This window comes from Podarcis erhardii (assembly GCF_964252035.2).
Source record: "Podarcis erhardii genome assembly, chromosome: 5".
In the NCBI taxonomy this organism is placed as follows: Eukaryota; Metazoa; Chordata; class Lepidosauria; order Squamata; family Lacertidae; genus Podarcis; species Podarcis erhardii.
In genome coordinates this window covers 7,792,814-7,810,059 of record NC_138509.1, presented here as the reverse complement: position 1 = coordinate 7,810,059, position 17,246 = coordinate 7,792,814, and the positions used below count along the sequence as shown (strand labels likewise).

General features: G+C 42.6%; 1 long non-coding RNA gene across 4 annotated transcripts; it reads left to right on the top strand.

Annotated features, from left to right (window-relative positions):
- Positions 1-1,644: 1,644 nt before the first annotated feature.
- LOC309341509 lies at positions 1,645-14,940 on the top strand. 4 transcript variants are annotated; one of them, XR_014156351.1, is made up of 5 exons: positions 1,702-1,777; positions 8,157-8,260; positions 9,724-9,892; positions 10,992-11,082; positions 14,706-14,940. It is a non-coding gene; the product is annotated as an uncharacterized lncRNA (long non-coding RNA). The 4 variants fall into 4 exon arrangements; XR_014156353.1 differs by lacking the exon at positions 8,157-8,260 and adding an exon at positions 5,606-5,669 and having other exon boundaries at positions 1,714-1,781; XR_014156350.1 differs by lacking the exon at positions 8,157-8,260 and having other exon boundaries at positions 1,645-1,777.
- Positions 14,941-17,246: the final 2,306 nt, after the last annotated feature.

Genomic DNA, 17,246 nt, shown 5'->3' with positions numbered 1-17,246 from the left:
TGCTAATGCTAAAACAAGTGATTATAAAAGGTTTCCTTTTTAAAAAAACATTTTTTATTTAATCATCTGTTTATTTCTTTTCAGAGGTTTCTTTCAGCCCGCAGATCTCAGGGTAGGTTACAAAATTTGAAAACAGCAATAATACACCAACATTAAATAAATAAGAGGAGGTAAAACACAGAGTTAAACCTAGCAAAGTAAAACCTAGCAGTGGACTGATGCACAAAGACTTTCTTAAAAACACTACATGGATTTTACATTTGAATCAGTCACTAGAAGGAATTGAGATGGTGTTTGCTGACTTATGTGGAACCATACAGACCTCTAGTGGTGCAAAATGGAAACCAATGCACACATTGATTGCAAATTTGTCAGGTTGTGAGGAGTCTTGCACACCAATGAAATTTTGCTAGCCTTACCAAAAGCCTCTTTGTTTTCCCCAGGGTTCCTTGGGTTTTTCTCCCAAGAAGGAACCATGAAATTCACCTCAGAATTTCGCATTAGGAAATATTCAGTGGAAATACTCTAGACCTCAGCCTTATCCAGTGCAGGGAGAGTTTCTTCACTATCTCCAGAACGCCCAATAATGTTTTTAGTCAGGCAAGACACAAACGACACCATCTGACCAAAGACGCGTAGGAATGTATGCGAGGCACAACCTACGTTCCTTAGTCTTACCAAAATTACTTTTGCCTTCCAGATTTATCCCATGAATTCACATTAGTCTATGAGGAAGCTGTTGCAAATGCACAGTCATTGAAACCCGCTAGAAGTAAGGGTTTTGAAAATGACAGTTGTTAAGTTGTGGGTGAACATATCAGACGACACAGCGATTCTTCAAACAGCTCTTGTTTATTCACAGGCCAGGACAGAACTGAACTGAAGGGTTCAGTCAGCCTGCTTATATAGAGCTCCAGTACAACGTAACTGTAGCAACTTTCTAAAACTATCCAATCACTGAACGTCACTTCCGATCCCTTATTTGCATAACTATCTACAGTATCCCCCTGCTGGCCCAGGGTGAGAACTTCAGTACATAACAACAGTAACTTTAACCCTTTGTGGACATCGCATAGCATGGAGAGAAGGTGAAAGCTGATACCCTGGCCTTAGCCCACCTTGGGGGCTCCTACTGGCTCTGCCCCTGCCCTGTGCGAATTTTAGGACTCCCCTTTCTTCTGTGTTTGTAAGTTGCTTTAAACTGGGATCTTAGGATGATGATGATGATGATGATGATGATAATAATGATATGATAGGGAGAGGACCCTGGACAGCATTACTGATGATGATGGTGGGGGGGTATTAATTAAATTGATACGCCACCCTTCATCTGAAGATCACAGCATGCGGACTCAACAGTGCATGTGACCCTACAACTTTTTCATATGCTGCTACCCACAAAGAAAGGAAAACACCTAAGACTTCGAGCTGTAATCAATGTGATAAAACCGTTCAACAAATCATTTCCATCCAGCTGTTCAAATAAAAGCACCAAATTCATCCTGGTGTCTGCACATCTTTTAGTGCTCACTCCATGAATAAATAAATAATTTTGCTTGTTAACCTTCGCAACAAAGGAGAGGGGGACAAAGCCATACCCGGGGAAGCTCCGCCAAAGTCTGGGAAAGGAATCTCCCTCCTCAGAAGAAAATTGCGCAGAAACAGACATTGCTTCCAGCTCATCCTCTGCCATCTGCAGTGCCTGCCGGAAGAGTCAAATGAGGTTGCGTCTTGGGGGTGTCCTTGAAGAAAGTACGGGGAAGGCTACTCTCACAGGGTAAGTCTGCTCCAATTACACACATTTCCACTTGTTTCCAAGAAGCTCGGCTCAGCTAGAACTCTGCACATGCCCCTTGCGCATTGTGTTCATTTGGCTTTGCCTCAAGCTGTGAGTATACGATGCCATTGCAAAGGAATAGGTTCTAGCTAAGGATCAAAGGAAGCTCTGGTTCTTCCTGCCACATACATTCTGCATTGTATTTGCCACGCAGAGGAATTTTCCCACTAAAACCCATGTACACTAGAGCAGTGTTTCCCAGCCTTGGGCTCCAGCTGTTTTTGGACTACAATTCCCATCATCCCTTGCCACTGGTCTTGCTAGTCAGGGATGATGGGAGTTGTAGTTCAAAAACAGCTGGAGGCCCAAGGTTGGGAAACACTGCACTAGAGATTACGGTAAGTGTAAGCCTAAATAGCCCTCATAACCCCTGGAAGTGAATGCCTGTATTTGGTATTAATTAATCCCGGACAGTAAAAATGGCATCCTCTGGTAAGTGCCTTAGCCCAGCGACCAGATTAAGGCTAAATGTGCATTGTCCAAATTTAAGTTTCTAGGGAAATGCCTCCACTTTCTATACCTCAGTTACCTGGCTGCAAATTCTGATTATCCAGACATCCTTCCTGACCTCCCAGTCTCTCTCTCCAGTGGTAAAATCATATTGTGACGTTCAGTAAGAGTCTACTACTTGCAGCCATTGTCATTTAAAGTCCTTTCCACCACATCTCCATTCTTAATGAGAGCACCCTCTGCGGTGCTGGATTTACTTATAAGCTAAACAAGCTATAGCTTAGGGCCCCACTCTCTTGGGGCCCCCCAAAAAAATTAAAGGAAGAAAAAAACTGGATATACATTTCCAAAATATAAGATAAAAAACAAATAAAATAAAACCTACATACAGCAACAGTGTTTTGTGTTGTGTAGGTTCCTCTGATGTAAGTAATGGGCCCCGCCTGCTAGCCTGCTCCCTAAAATATCACTGTTTTGCTATTATTATTTCATGTTATAGCAAGTTTCTAGAGACGAGATTATGAGTCTTTGTAAATTGTGTTTCTAAAGGAACTTTTGTTATTGAGAAATGCCAAGGTTTTTGCATTATTAAGTTTATTATGAATAAAAAATCATTTTAAGTTACAGCTTAATAATTATTTGACTATTAATATCCTTCTTCTTAATTGTATTTCAGTACAACAATTACTTTGATAAAATACATACCGTATTTTTTGCCCTATAGGACGCACTTTTCCCCCTCCAAAAATGAAGGGGAAATGTGTGTGCGTCCTATGGGGCGAATGAGGCTTTCGCTGAAGCGTGGAGAGCGAGAGGGGTCGGTGCGCACCGACCTCTCTCACTCTCCAGGCTTCAGGAAGCTATCCGCTAGCCGTGGGAGAGCTGTGCGACTTCGCGCAGCTCTCCCACGGCTAGCAGAGACCTTGCCTGCACCCAGGTGCTTGGGGAGCGCTGAGCTCAGCACACCCCAGGCTTCTGGCTTTGCGCAGCTCTCCGCTAGCCGTGGGAGAGCCGTGCGACTTCGCGCAGCTCTCCCACGGCTTGCGGATAGCAGCCTGTTCTGGGGGCTGGGGGCGGGGGAAGCTCGGACTTCCCCCGCCCCAGCCCCACACCTGGAGGGGAAATAATTTTTTTTCTTTATTCCCCCCCCCAAAAAAAACTAGGTGCATCCTATGGGCTGGTGCGTCCTATGGGGTGAAAAATACGGTATTTTGTTACGTGCAAATGGCTTTAGATACCTATTAGGTCCATAAATTACCATATAGCATAAATTCAACACAAAACAGCAACAATTTGTTGTTGACAAAGGACAGCTGGACTTATAAAGGGCCTCACTACTTTCAGTAGCTTAGGGCCTCATCAAACCTAAATCTTGCCCTGGCCCTCTGTGTCACAGCTATTGCCAGCAAGCCAGCCCCTTCCTAACAGCTGGGCACTTCTCATTCCCCAGTTTTTCAGCCTTCCCCAGCTTTTTGGGGTTCCCCAGGAAGGCTGCCTTCTATTCTACTCTTCTCCAAGCTTGATCCAACTCCATGGATACCTAAAGGAGCAATATTTCTTCCCCACCTTAGCTCAATCCCTTACCCTTCTTGCCTCTTGTCGTTCTCTCCAGGGTTCTAGGCCATGTTTGATGTTTTCATTTTGGGTTTAGTCAGGATAGTTGCAGGAAAGCAAAAGCCAGCATCTCCAAAAAGGGTGCTTTGTATATTTTTGGACCTTTATCGGGTGGGTTCTGTGGAACCCATGGCAGAATCAAATGCAGGTAAAATGTACCAAGGCCTTGGGGGGGGGGGGCAGAGGAAATCTGAAGACTGGTTGGATTCTTGGGCCAGGAAGCAGAAACAAATTAATCCAGTTATGTTTAACCACCAGAAATTCATCACCCAATTCAACAACTCAAGTCAAGTTTTATTGCGGCAAAAGCCAGTGACACAGAACACCACAAGATCATACAAAAGGAAATCAACAACAGCATCAAGAAGGAAAAAAAAAAAGAAAGAAAGAAAGAAAGAAAGAAAGAAAGAAAATTATTACGCAAGGGAGCTTCGCAGTGTGCCGTTCAACAAAAGAGATTTACGCTTCCTGATTGCTAAAGTGCAAAATTTGGCCACCTCATATGATATTGAGCTTGAGGAATCTTCCAGAAGGTATTTTCGTAGAATTTCGGGGGAGGATTCCAAATAATGTTGAAGGGGTATAAATTTTGATAAAAGCGGCAAAATAAGTTGAGCTCGTTCTTCACTATAGAATTCGCAAAATAGAAGGATGTGAGTGACAGATTCTACCTTATTAGACATACAGGGGCAGAGACGCGCATGCATTGGTACCCGCGTAAATTTGCCGTACAGCACTGCTGAGGGCATTGTCTCAAAGCGGGCTCTGGAGAAAGCCCATCTATAAGCTTCGTTAGTGATGTTAGTTAAGTAAGGGGCAGCTGAAAAATTAGACCAAGCTTTTAAAGATCTATACGTCTCCGGGAGTAGGGCGTCTTCTTGTTGTAATTCGACATCATAGAGTCTCTGAGTGATAATTACTTTAGCCTTGTTCAGAGTTCCAATAAGAAGATTTTCAGGGTTTAGGCCAGTTTGTTTGATCTTGTTAGTTATTTGCATAAGCCAAGGAGGATAGGGAACTGCAGCCAGGAAGTAAGGTAACAGTCCCTTAGGGTTGTAATGGATTTTCAACCAGAGGGATATTGCTTGCTCCCAGACTTTTAATTCCACTCTGGGCAGTCCTGCCTCTTGCCTTAAGACTGCATTAGGTGTACACTTTGGGGTAGCAAATAATGATCTTAAGAATTTTGATTGTACTGTTTCAAGGGTCTTAAGGTTGGTAGAAGGGCTAATTTGAGAGCCATACAGGAGTTGGGCTAACGATTTTGCCTGGAAAACTTTAAGGGCCATCGGGAGGAAGCCAGCTCCTTTCCTTCTGAATAATCTAAGGATGGCATTTGCACTTCTTCCTGCTGATATAGCTGATGTGGTCAGGTGTGTTGACAATTTGGCATTATAAGAGAAAGTAATGCCTAGGTATTGGAAGATCTTAGTCTGTTCAATGGCGTTTCCCTTTACGCTCCAATTATCTTTCCTGAAGGAGCGGTTAAAATGTACAATTTTGGTTTTGGCAAAGTTAATTGTTAACAGCTCAGTGTTACATTGGTCACTGAACTTTCCTAAGGCACGTTTCAAGCCCACTTTGGTTTGAGAGAGAAGAACAGCGTCATCCGCATACATTAAAACTGGTACTTTTCTGCCGTTAGAGAACACGGGGGGATGGGTTTCGATTTCACGGCAACATGTGACCAGGGAGTTAACATAGATGTTAAATAATTCAACAACTTATTATTGGAGGGAGCTGTGATTGAACCCCTACAAGGAGGGATGTTGTTGTTGTTGTTTAGTCGTTTAGTCGTGTCCGACTCTTCGTGACCCCATGGACCAGAGCACGCCAGGCACTCCTGTCTGAGGGATGTAAGTACCAGCAATTTCCATTCTGACCTCTATTCATCCTTAATCAGTGCTGTTTCCGTACTGCTGCAGTTCAATTTCTGCCAAATACCACATTATTTATCTCACTCTCCACTATTTAACATAAGTTACATAACTTATGCAACGATTTATATAAGATACATCCATGTAAAGAAAACATGAAAACAATGTAAAAAAAAAATCATAGTAGGTATCACTTGCAGACTTAAAACAAAAGCAACAATCTGAACAGATACTGATCGTATTCTCTTAACTGATTTCCATTCCTGCCTACAGATAAAAATGTGAACTGCAGCAATTTCCACTCCTGTTTCCATTTTTGTTAGAATTCCCTGACATCACCACCCTGTTGTCTTAAAATTCATTAGAACTGAATATTTAGCCACTCTCTGTGCTCTAGAAGCAAAATTTGTTATGGCCTCCGTTTGTGAGGAACACCCAAGAATTCTGCTGTTAGGCTCCTGAAAACAGAGGCAGAGAAAAATGGAAATGTAATCTTGCCAGACAGCATCCTTTTGTAACCAGGGAATCAGACAGAGGGCCTTCTCGGTAGTGGCGCCCATCCTGTGGAATGCCCTCCCTTCAGATGTGAAAGAAATAAGCAGCTATCTTCTTTTTAAAAGACATCTGAAGGCAGCCCTGTTTAGGGAAGTTTTTAATATTTAATGCTGTGGTGTTTTTAACACTTGATTGGAAGCCGCCCAGAGTGGCTGGGGAAATTCAACCAGATGGGCGGGGTATAAATAAATTATTATTATTATTATTATTATTATTATTATTATTATTATTATTATTACAAACAAACAAACAAACAAACAAACAAACAAACAAACAAACAAACAAACTGTAAACAGGATGTGTACTCCACTGAAGTTCCTATAAACGAGGCAACAACTTACATTTCTACTCCAAAATAAAACCTCTTTAGAACCTTGTGTTTATGATATGACTTTGTATTTTCATAACCCCTTCAAGTGGGCAAAGTGAGCTCTACACCTTATCTCAGAATGCGATAGCAGAACCCTGAAAGGTAGGTCAGTGTGATCAAGGACTGCGTTTGCAGATGGGATTCTGATTCACAGCTAAGTATCTTGGCTATTCCGCTATGGTGACAGCAGCAACTGCCTGAACATAAATAATATACAGCATGTGATAGCAGGAGAGGGTCTTTCCCAGACATGTCAGATCTAATCATTTCTTACCATGGAAAGGCTTCCTTAATCCTTGGCAATCAGTCTTACTCATTTGCTTTGAACATACACAGTCTGTCCTCCCTTGAGCTGCAAAGTCTATGCTGTCCTTATAAGATAAAGGGACCCCTGACCATTAGGTCCAGTCGTGGCTGACTCTGGGGTTGCGGTGCTCATCTCACTTTACTGGCCGAGGGAGCCGGCGTACAGCTTCCGGGTCATGTGGCCAGCATGACTAAGCCGCTTCTGGCGAACCAGAGCAGCGCACCGAAACGCCGTTTACCTTCCCACCGTAGTGGTACCTGTTTATCTACTTGCACTTTGAGGTGCTTTCGAACTGCTAGGTTGGCAGGAGCAGGGACCGAGCAATGGGAGCTCACCCCGTTGCGGGGATTCGAACCGCCGATCTTCTGATCAAGTCCTAGGCTCAGTGGTTTAACCCACAGTGCCACCCGCGTCTGTTCTTATACAGTTCTGCTAAACATAGTTCACCGCTTCTTGCCACCTTCTGCATTTTGGAAAATCGGTTGGGGATGCTACTATAAAAAGTTCCCTCCCTACACAATAAAGAACCCCCAGCCTGGCCATAAAGTACTGTATAGAATTGATCCATGTTGAAAATGTCCATAAAAGTTCACCAGAATCTTACAGACTCATATTTAAATGGTGGCGATTGATGTGTTCTGTAGTTCTAGACCAGCTTTTCTCAACCTTGGGACACCAGGAGTACTTGGACTACAACTCCCATCATCCTTGACCACTGGCCATGCTGGCTAGCAATGATGGGAGTTGTAGTCCAATGGCATCAAGGGACCCAAGGTTGAGAAAGGCTGTTCTGGATATTGCCGCCAGGTGGAGCTGCAGTGCCACGGCCCATGTGATGTGTGGTCCTGGCAGTCTTGAAATGGTTTTGTGTAATGGAAGAGGTGAAAAAGGACTGTGAGATGCACTCAAAGATGTTAGTTATTACATTTTATATGGTTTTCTCTCCCCATCTTTAACCCCACAACTCCCCGGGGGGGGGGGTAGACTATGAGATAATAGGTTTACAATCCAATTCACCAGACTATTGCTTCCAGACTATTGTTATGTTCAGGCAGAATTCAAACACATACAGGTAAATTCAGGTTTTGCTGGTCTGGTGCTCTTGTGCAACAGATCTGTTTCTCTTAAAAATTGGACTTTTTGCAGTAAGGAAAGCGATAGGAAAACACTGGAAAGTGTGGAATAATATTTGCTTGATGCAATGCCATCCAATCTCACGAACAAATGAGGAGGAATGTTCAATAAATAAGGTATCTAGAAACAATCTGGCTCACTCGAGTAGCTTACCTTCAAATGCTAAAAGAAAACTGCTGTGCCAAAGGGTAGTCAGCAAGGCTGAGAAGCAAAAAAGGTTCAAATTTCTCGAATCCCTAGTTCAATAATCACCTCTGCCGAAAACCACAAGTTGGCCTTACGTTAAGCCACTCAGCCTCAGTAGCCTGCCCTCCCATCAGCAATATTAAGATAAAGTTACTGATGAATCTTACAGAATTGTCGAAATGCAGCAAGATAATGTATTTGTACACTTAGAAGTTCTACGTGCTAAGTCTTATTCTAAAGATTGCGTGGTTGCAAACACTGGAATTTTGCATGTTGTCAAAGGAGAGAGAATTGCAGTTGGTCCAAGTTATTTATTTAATAATGTGCACTCCAGCCTTCTAAATACAGCAGCTTTTAAGGTTATCTTAAAGCAGTTGTGGAAAACCTCAGGCCTGCCAGCCTTCTCCCTTGCCAGCGAGGGAACAAACTGCGGTCAAAAACTTCAGCAGTTTATTATGACTATTTCCTATTTATATATTGCAATCACTGCACGTTACACATTACAGCATAAAAGAAGCACATCCACAATGACTAGTCCTTGCCCTGAGGAACTTGCAATATAAATTTCAATGACAGAAGAGACAACAAAGGGAGAATGCAGAAGGAAGAGTCGCAAGGGGTCAGTACAATACAATACAATAGCAAATGCACCTATGTGCTTTCATTTCAGCTGCTGGGAGACTAAGCGGTTAAGAGGTGAGCTTTGAGGAGGGAACTGGCATTGTGTAGGAATTTTAAGAGGAAGGTAGAGGGCATGGAAAAGCTAAGAAGCTAGAAGAGTTTAAGTGAACAGGGGGAGACTTTGCAGCACCTGAGGGTGTTACAGTCAGAAGTGCAAACTTCACGGGCTGGGATATATTTCGAAATAAAGGCAGAGAGGAAGGAAGTTCCCTGGATAGCTTTGATAACAATGACAGTGAGTTCGTGCTGGACATTGGATTAAAACCAGGCTTGTCCACTGTGCTTCATAAATTGCAATGAATAGCTGTTTTTCTTGGCAAGTCTGAGATAACACTTGCTTGACACAACATCGTCTAATCTCCCCACAAGCAAATTGGGATAAATGCTCAATATACAGGTCATTTGATCTTAGTGGCAGGAAACCTCACATGCAGAAGCAGAAACTCCCAGGTCTTAAAGGCTCTCTTATGTTCCCTGAGATATAAGCAAAAGAAATTCCCTCAACCTTCCCTCTCATTTTCAAGGATATAAGGCACTGGCCCTTTCACATTGCCTGCTGGTAATCATTTATTATTGCTGTGCATGGTGTTTTACAAAGCGAAAATAGCAAAACACAGGACCCAGCTCCAAATCCATCTAGATTACTGTTAGGTTGTGGGTGAACATATCAGACGACACAGCGATTCTCCAAACAGCTCTTGTTTATTCACAGGTCAGAACAGAACTGAACTAAAGGGTTCAGCCAGCCTGCCTATATAGAGCTCCAGTACAACGTAACTGTAACAACTTTCTGTAACTATCCAATCACTGAATGTCACTTTCGATCCCTTATTTGCATATGTGGACCTGAACTATCTACAGTATCCCTCTGCTGGCCCAGGGTGAGAACTTCAGTACATAACAATTACCATCTAGAGTTAAATATTGGGGGCAGCCTTTCATGAGTCAGCCGAAACACCTTGCTTTCGTACAGATCTAAAAATTTGGTTTCTGGTTGTCCTGATTGAGAATTAAAACTTTAAAGTTGTTCTTTTGAATGTGAAAATATTTTATTAATAAAAGCTGTGATTCTTGCATTTTTATCAAGGGAAAATTGATTCAGGGAAAATCATATGGCAATGTTCTACAGGTGGTATTTAATCCCCAGCAAATTAGCAAAGATGCATAGAACATGTTCCAATATATGCTGGTGGTGTAAACAGGCTGAAGGGACAATGATTCATATGTGGTTGGGCTGCAATAAAATTAAAAAATTATGGGACACGATATACAAAGAAATTAAAAAAACCTTTAAACAAACTTTCAAAAAACAACCCAGAAGCCTTCCTCTTGGAAATATTGGGACCAGAGTTCTCTAAGGGAAAAGAAGAATATTCTTATACGCTGCAACAGCAGCTAGAATACTGGTTGCCAAAAAATGGAAAGGTGAAATGATACCATCAAAAAAGGAGTGGCAGGAGAAATTGTTTGAATATCTTGAATTAGCTAAATTAACTGAGATAATTAGGGGACAGCCAACCCAAAGGTACGAAAATGAATGGAGAATTTATAAAGAATATTTAATTAAACATTGTCCACAATGGACATGTTTTGACTAAACTCTGCAAGTTGCAAGTTAGATTAAGAATACATGAGACATAATAGAAGAAAGAAATTGAGTAAGGAATACGGAAACAGTGATAACAAAAAGGGGGGGAAGGATGAACCCTCAATGAGGCAGTTGGAAGCCATATGGAGGAATTAATAATTTGTCGATTAAGAAAAAGACTTAAACAATATAAGTGTATTTTAGGAATATATATTGGTTTATTTGGAAATTTGTTTTTTTGTGTGTTTTATTTGGAATGTATAATTTTTGTTGTGTTGGAAAATCAATAAAAAGCAATTAAAAAATATGCAAGAGCTTTAAAAAAATGTTTGTGGGCATGTTGGACTGGATATATTTACAGTACTAATAGGAATGTTTTTATTTGTTCACAGTCTGCATGCGCCATCACTCTGAATGATACAGGACACACACCATGGTCACTTACTGCTGATTTTGTTGTCTCCTTGGATGAACCAATACAAGGTAAACTATGGTTGATGAAAGCTGATATGAGCTGGGAATGCAGATATATGACAGTTATTCTTAGTATTAATTTACTTAACCCATAAAGAGTTTCCAAGTGACTTAAAAAATTCAAAAGCTTAGCATAAAATGGAAAAAAATGCATTGCAATCAAAGTCATTTTTTAAAATTATTATTATTATTACCCCACCTTTTGCCGCTGACAGAAGTAGAGATAAAACAGCCCATAGAGCAAAACTAGTGAAATGACAGCAAAAGGCTTAGCAGTAAAAACACACCAACAATAGTCAGCAAAATTGTGCTAATCCACCAGATGCCTGGGGAAAGAGAAAAGTTTTTACCTATCACCCAAACAATCTTAGTGATGGCATGAAGCAGACCTCTGGATCCTCCTGTGCCGGATTGTTGCTTTATATAGTGTGCAGCATCTTCTGCCATTCCGGTGACAGAAAGGTCATGAGAAAGAACAGTCATGAGACATAGTTATGGTCTTTTACTGGCTGTCCCCAATGGCAAGGCCCTGCCCTGGGCTTAAGAACATGGAGAGATGGTAGATACAGATACAGTTCTAAGGACACGTCTTTTGATGTCTATAGCATTTGACAGCATTTCCCTGCCTTTGCCCAGCAGATGGCAAGAGTGTGTTGGTGGTTCTTCGTCAAAGTCATTGAGTTGTTTCACACAGTAAGGCTGGCTTTGCTGAATCTGATTCTCTCTCTCTCTCTCTCTCTCTCTCTCTCTCTCTCTCTCTCTCTCTCCACTTCCTGCTGCATATGGTTCAAATTCTCTCCCACATAATGCTTGTCTAACTACTAATCTGTTTTACTTGAAGAAGCTTCTCAAGGCGCATCTTTTGCTTTTGCTTTTTCCATCCCGAAGCTCTTATTTTCGATAGCTGAGCTAATAACCCTTCTCTATGCCTTCTTGTAGGGTGGCGCTGTGGGTTAAACCACAGAGCCTAGGACTTGCTGATCAGAAGGTTGGCGGTTCGAATCCCCGCGACGGGGTGAGCTCCTGTTGCTTGGTCCCTGCTCCTGCCAACCTAGCAGTTCGAAAGCACGTCAAAGTGTAAGTAGATAAATAGGTACCGCTCCGGCGGGAAGGTAAACAGCGTTTCCGTGCGCTGCTCTGGTTCGCCAGAAGGGGCTTAGTCATGCTGGCAACATGACCCAGAAGCTGTACGCCAGCTCCCTTGGCCAATAAAGCGAGATGAGTGCCGCAACCCCAGAGTCGGCCACAACTGGACCTAATGGTCAGGGGTCCCTTTATCTTTACCTATGCCTACATTACTTAAGAAAATCAGTGGTGCGCATGCACGGTCCAGCCCATGGAGGGATCTCTGCGGGACCAATCCGGTCCAAGCAAGATAAACCTTGCCGACCCCTGCTATAGTTCATCCAGGTCTGGTGGATATTATTTTGGCCTCTGCTTCTCTGGTGTTACTGGAAGTTGATTCTAATCTAAAGTTGTTCCAGAGAACTCCAATCCTGGGCGATTGTCCACTGCATGAGCATAGGGACTAAATCAAGACACTGTATCACTTCACCCCATAGGAAAAGAGGAAGGAGATGTGGAGTCTCAGGACTCATATTAGTTTCGTGGTTTTACCCCCTACTTGTCGAAGGCCATAACATCTTTCGGTTTGTGCTCCATCCATATCACAGGCTCCAGCAGAGTTCCAAGGAGGGGGGTGGCCACAATGTCCCCCAAAAGGCTATGCTATGTGTCAGAGCCACCCGAGGTCCCAGCTCACAAGAGACCAAAGTCCAGTCCAAGTTATGTACAAAAGGATTTATTGAAGATCATTGTAGCCATTACATCCCAACTCCGTGGCTCCGCATCTGTTACCCTTAGATGTTAGAAGTCCCCTCTGAGTCCGTCCCTCCCCTGCACCAATTTAAGAGGCTTGTACTGCTCCACCTTTTCCTCTCTTTCCTTTTCCGCAGGGTCTTCCTGCCCCCCTGTCTTCCCTCTTTCCGGGACTCCCCAGAGGCTGAGTCTTCTCCCGCCTGCTCCCCCCTCCTTCGTGCTTTGGCACCAGGCTCCTCCTCAGAGCTCTCCTCATTTCCGCGCGCCTCTATATTTGAACTTGGCGCGCGTACGTTGCCTCTGACCTTCCTTGCTACAGTTACGCTGCTCTCGGTACTACACTCCTCCCTTTCAGGCAGGACGTCTTGCTCCGAACTCCTCCCCCTTCCTCCTTCCTGTCCTGCTTTTTCTGACACACTGGCAACTCCCCCCCCTCCACTCCGTTCCGACGGGGGAGCTGGTCCCGCTTTGCCACTCCCACTGGGGATTCCCTCTTCGTTCCCCTCTTTCTGACTGATTCCCTCTCTATTGCCCCTTGGCCTGACCAGGGGGGCTCCCTTCTGGGAATCCTCTGATTCGCTAGACGGACTTTGGGGCAACCTCGGGTCGTTGTCGTCCTCTTCCTCGTCGCCCTCGCTCTCTGTCTCCTCTCTCCCTAAAACCCTGACACTATGCTACCGCAACACAGAGATAGGACAATGGCATCAAGTGCAAGGTGCTTTGAAGGCCCAAAGTCAGAACTTCAAAGCACATTGTCAGGTGCTGCTAAAGGGGAGGGTTTTTTTTTTTCTGTTGGCATGTGGCAGTGGCTGCAGGGTGCTTTGTTGGTGCTCATACACCAGTGGATCCTTCCCAGATACATGGCCAGTGGGTTAAGTAGTCAGTGTAATTGAATTAGACATTTTGTTTTTAGTACTTCTGCTTTGTTTTGAATTGCTAATTTTAACTGTAATTTGATTAAGAAGTTACAGGTAGGTAGCCGTGTTGGTCTGCCATAGTCGAAAATAAATAAATAAATAAATAAATAAATAAAGATTCCTTCCGGTAGCACCTTAGTTGTTTTTTTTTTAAATAATATTTATTCAAATTTTAAAGATTACAAAGAGAAAAAATAAAAAAAACAAAAGAAGAAAAATAAAAAAGACAGAAAAAATACAAACAATTAAAAAAAGGAAAAAATTCTGAAGAAGTGTGCATCTGAAGAAGTGTATCTGAAGAAGTGTGCATGCCCACGAAAGCTCATACCTAGAACTAACTTAGTTGGTCTTTAAGGTGCTACTGGAAGGAATTTTTTTATTTTGTCTTAATTAAAAAAAACGAACAGATCAAACCTTTACATAACTTTCTTTCCTTTACTTATTTCCTTGACCTCCTCACACCTCCCTTTTTTGTATTCTAGTTCAATTAGATGTTTCAGCAAATCCTTTCCAGCTTTGTTTTTATCCTAATAATTTATCTTAATATACTGTAATTCTCATCTTTCACCAATTAAAAAATCAATTTTAACCTAATCCTTTATATCATTTCTGCTAAAACCACATTACTTCATTCCAACAACCTTCTAGCATTCCTTAATTTTGCAATGTTTCTGTAGATAAACTTTAAATTTTTTCCAATCTTCTTCCACCACACCTTAGAGACCAACTAAGTTTGTTATTGTGCTTTAGTTGGTCTCTAAGGTGCCACTGGAAGGAATTTTTATTTACTTATTTATTTTGTTATGATTAAGAAGGATTCATCTATCTATATTGTTTGACTGATGGTTATCACCAATATAGCTGATCTATATTCTTCTCCTTGCCTACCCACTGCAGTTCCAGTTTCTGGCCACTGCTGTCTACGCCTCTTGCAATCTGCTTGCGGTGCATCTATTCCCAGCTGGATTCCAAACCTGGTGGTCTTCATCTAAATCTTCGCTTAATTATTGTCATCCGAAACCTCTACTGCTGGACTTAAGTGAAAAAGAAAAAAAGACATTTTGAGACTGCTCTTGGAATTTTGACTGCCTTTATACCAGCTGTTCCAAGATGAAGCTCTTCCTGTGGTGGGAAAGGACATGATGGCCCTTGTGGTCTCTTCCAACTCTATGATTCTATGATTCTATGATTCTATGACACTGCGCTGTTCCCTTCTGGGTGTCTTAATGGCATCAGAAACAAAGCAGTTGACTCTGAGCATTTGCGCTGAACAATGGAGCCCTTCATTGTTGAACACTCGTCGAATGGAACTCGTCTGGATTGAAACTGATGATTCTTTTGGCAGGTCTTAATGGGCAGACCTTGCAGTCATGAAGAACATGTTTATATGTTCCAACTATTCCATCTCGGACACATCTGAATTGCCATCCTGGCTTAGCATTCTGTTTCTCATAGAAGCAAGCTGGATACATCTAAAAAGCCCATAATCATGATGGCATCCCTATGCTGTGGCTTCAGACTTGCTACCATAGCATTATTAAGAACACAAGAAGCGCTATTCTGGAGCAAAACAAAAGCCATCTAGTCCAGGTGCCCATAGGAAGCCCACAAGAAGGTCAGGATCGCAGCATTATTTGCCTGCAACCTGTGTTCAGAAACACTATCGGAGCTAAGCAGGTGTGGGCCTGGTCAGCACTCTAGATGGGAGACCATATGTAAGTTACTCTACGCTTATCATGTAAAGAGATATTATATCTCAGTGAGTAGTAAAACAAATAAATCCTTATTATTCTAAATGACATATTCTGGTGGCATTTGTTGGTTGCCTCTGAAAACTCATGCTGTAATAGTTTATCAGGCATCATCAAGCCTCGTTAGTTTGGGTGGAAGAAGTTTAGCCTGTTGAAATCAAGGAGGCTTAAAGGTGCTTAGCTTTGCCTAGACTATGTCATTAAATCTGCAAGGTGCCATAAGATGTCGTACTTGTGCTTTTATAGCAGAGCAAAAAACGGGGTGAAGAGCAGAGGGGCAGGGGATGACAGCACAAAATGCATATTCAAACCCATTAAAGTCAAAGTTATTGTTTTGATACACTGTTGGCTGAGCAGTGGGGGACAGAAAGAAGCTGCAGCCTTGGGAATGCTTTGTCGGAAGCAGTGGCGTAGTGTGGGTTGTCAGCACCCGGGGCAAGGCAAGTAATTTGCGCCCCCTAACCCGTGGATTTGCGCCCCCTAACCCTACCCCTAACCCTAACCCCCAGATGTTGTGCCCGGTGCGGCCGGCCCCCCCTGCACCCCCCACGCTACGCCACTGGTCGGAAGTGCTGTTTGTCCCCATGACACATTTCCTGAGCTGCAACCTCTTTAAACCTTCCTACTGATTTCAGCGGTAATGTCTGCTGCTTTTTTGTCTGTGTTCACAAGTCAATATGTCCCCGTTGACTTAAATGGAAGTAGATAAAAATGATACAAGGGAACTGATGTTCTTTTCAAACGAAAAAAACACTTAAAAGCCAGATAATCATGAATAGCTCATGCACAGAATCAGTTTCATCCCAGCATTCAAAAATCAGGGTTTCCACCTGGAATTTAACTGGACCAGACCAAACCAATGCTGGACCCCCAGTTTTGGAATGGAATGGAAAGATTTCATTCTCCTCTGGATTCCTTGGTTCTGAATACCAATTTGCACAGCTCATATTGGAACTATTGTGAATTGAGCATCTTGGCCCAAGAAGTTATTCTCTGCTTGGAATATAAAATGAGACTCTGTTCGTGCATGGAAAACCTTCCATGGATCAGATGATTAAAACCATCTGTAATTTATCTGCTTGCCCCAAAATTATTTAATATTAATTTTAAACTATTTTTTTGGTCTCGATTTAAACTTTTCATGCAGGAATCTTTTCCCCAACATGGGGCTTGAACCCCCGAGATTAAGAGTCCTGTGCTCTATTACTATTTCCTGTTAGTTGTGCTGCTGAAGCTTTTTGCTGCTGTCATTGAGGATTTTTATGAACTGCTTGTTTTTTATTGTGTTTTGTTTTGTTTTACTTGCGTTTATGCTCTTTAAAATGTCCTAAGTCACTTGGAAATGTTTCCTATGTAACAAGTGATGATGATGATGATGATGATGATGATGATGATGATGATTCAGAGGAAGAGATTTCAGAGGGAATGAATTGAGGATTAGACAGGGAAACTTAGAGCAAAAAGGTCCTTTGTGCTTGGGCTTCTCCCTTCATTCTTTGCCCTGCGCTGACCAAGCTATGTTTAGTCATTTAGTCGTGTCCGACTCTTCATGACCCCATGGACCAGAGCACGCCAGGCACTCCTGTCTTCCACTGCCTCCCGCAGTTTGGTCAAACTCATGCTGGTTGCTTCAAGAACACTATCCAACCATCTCGTCCTCTGTCGTCCCCTTCTCCTTGTGCCCTCC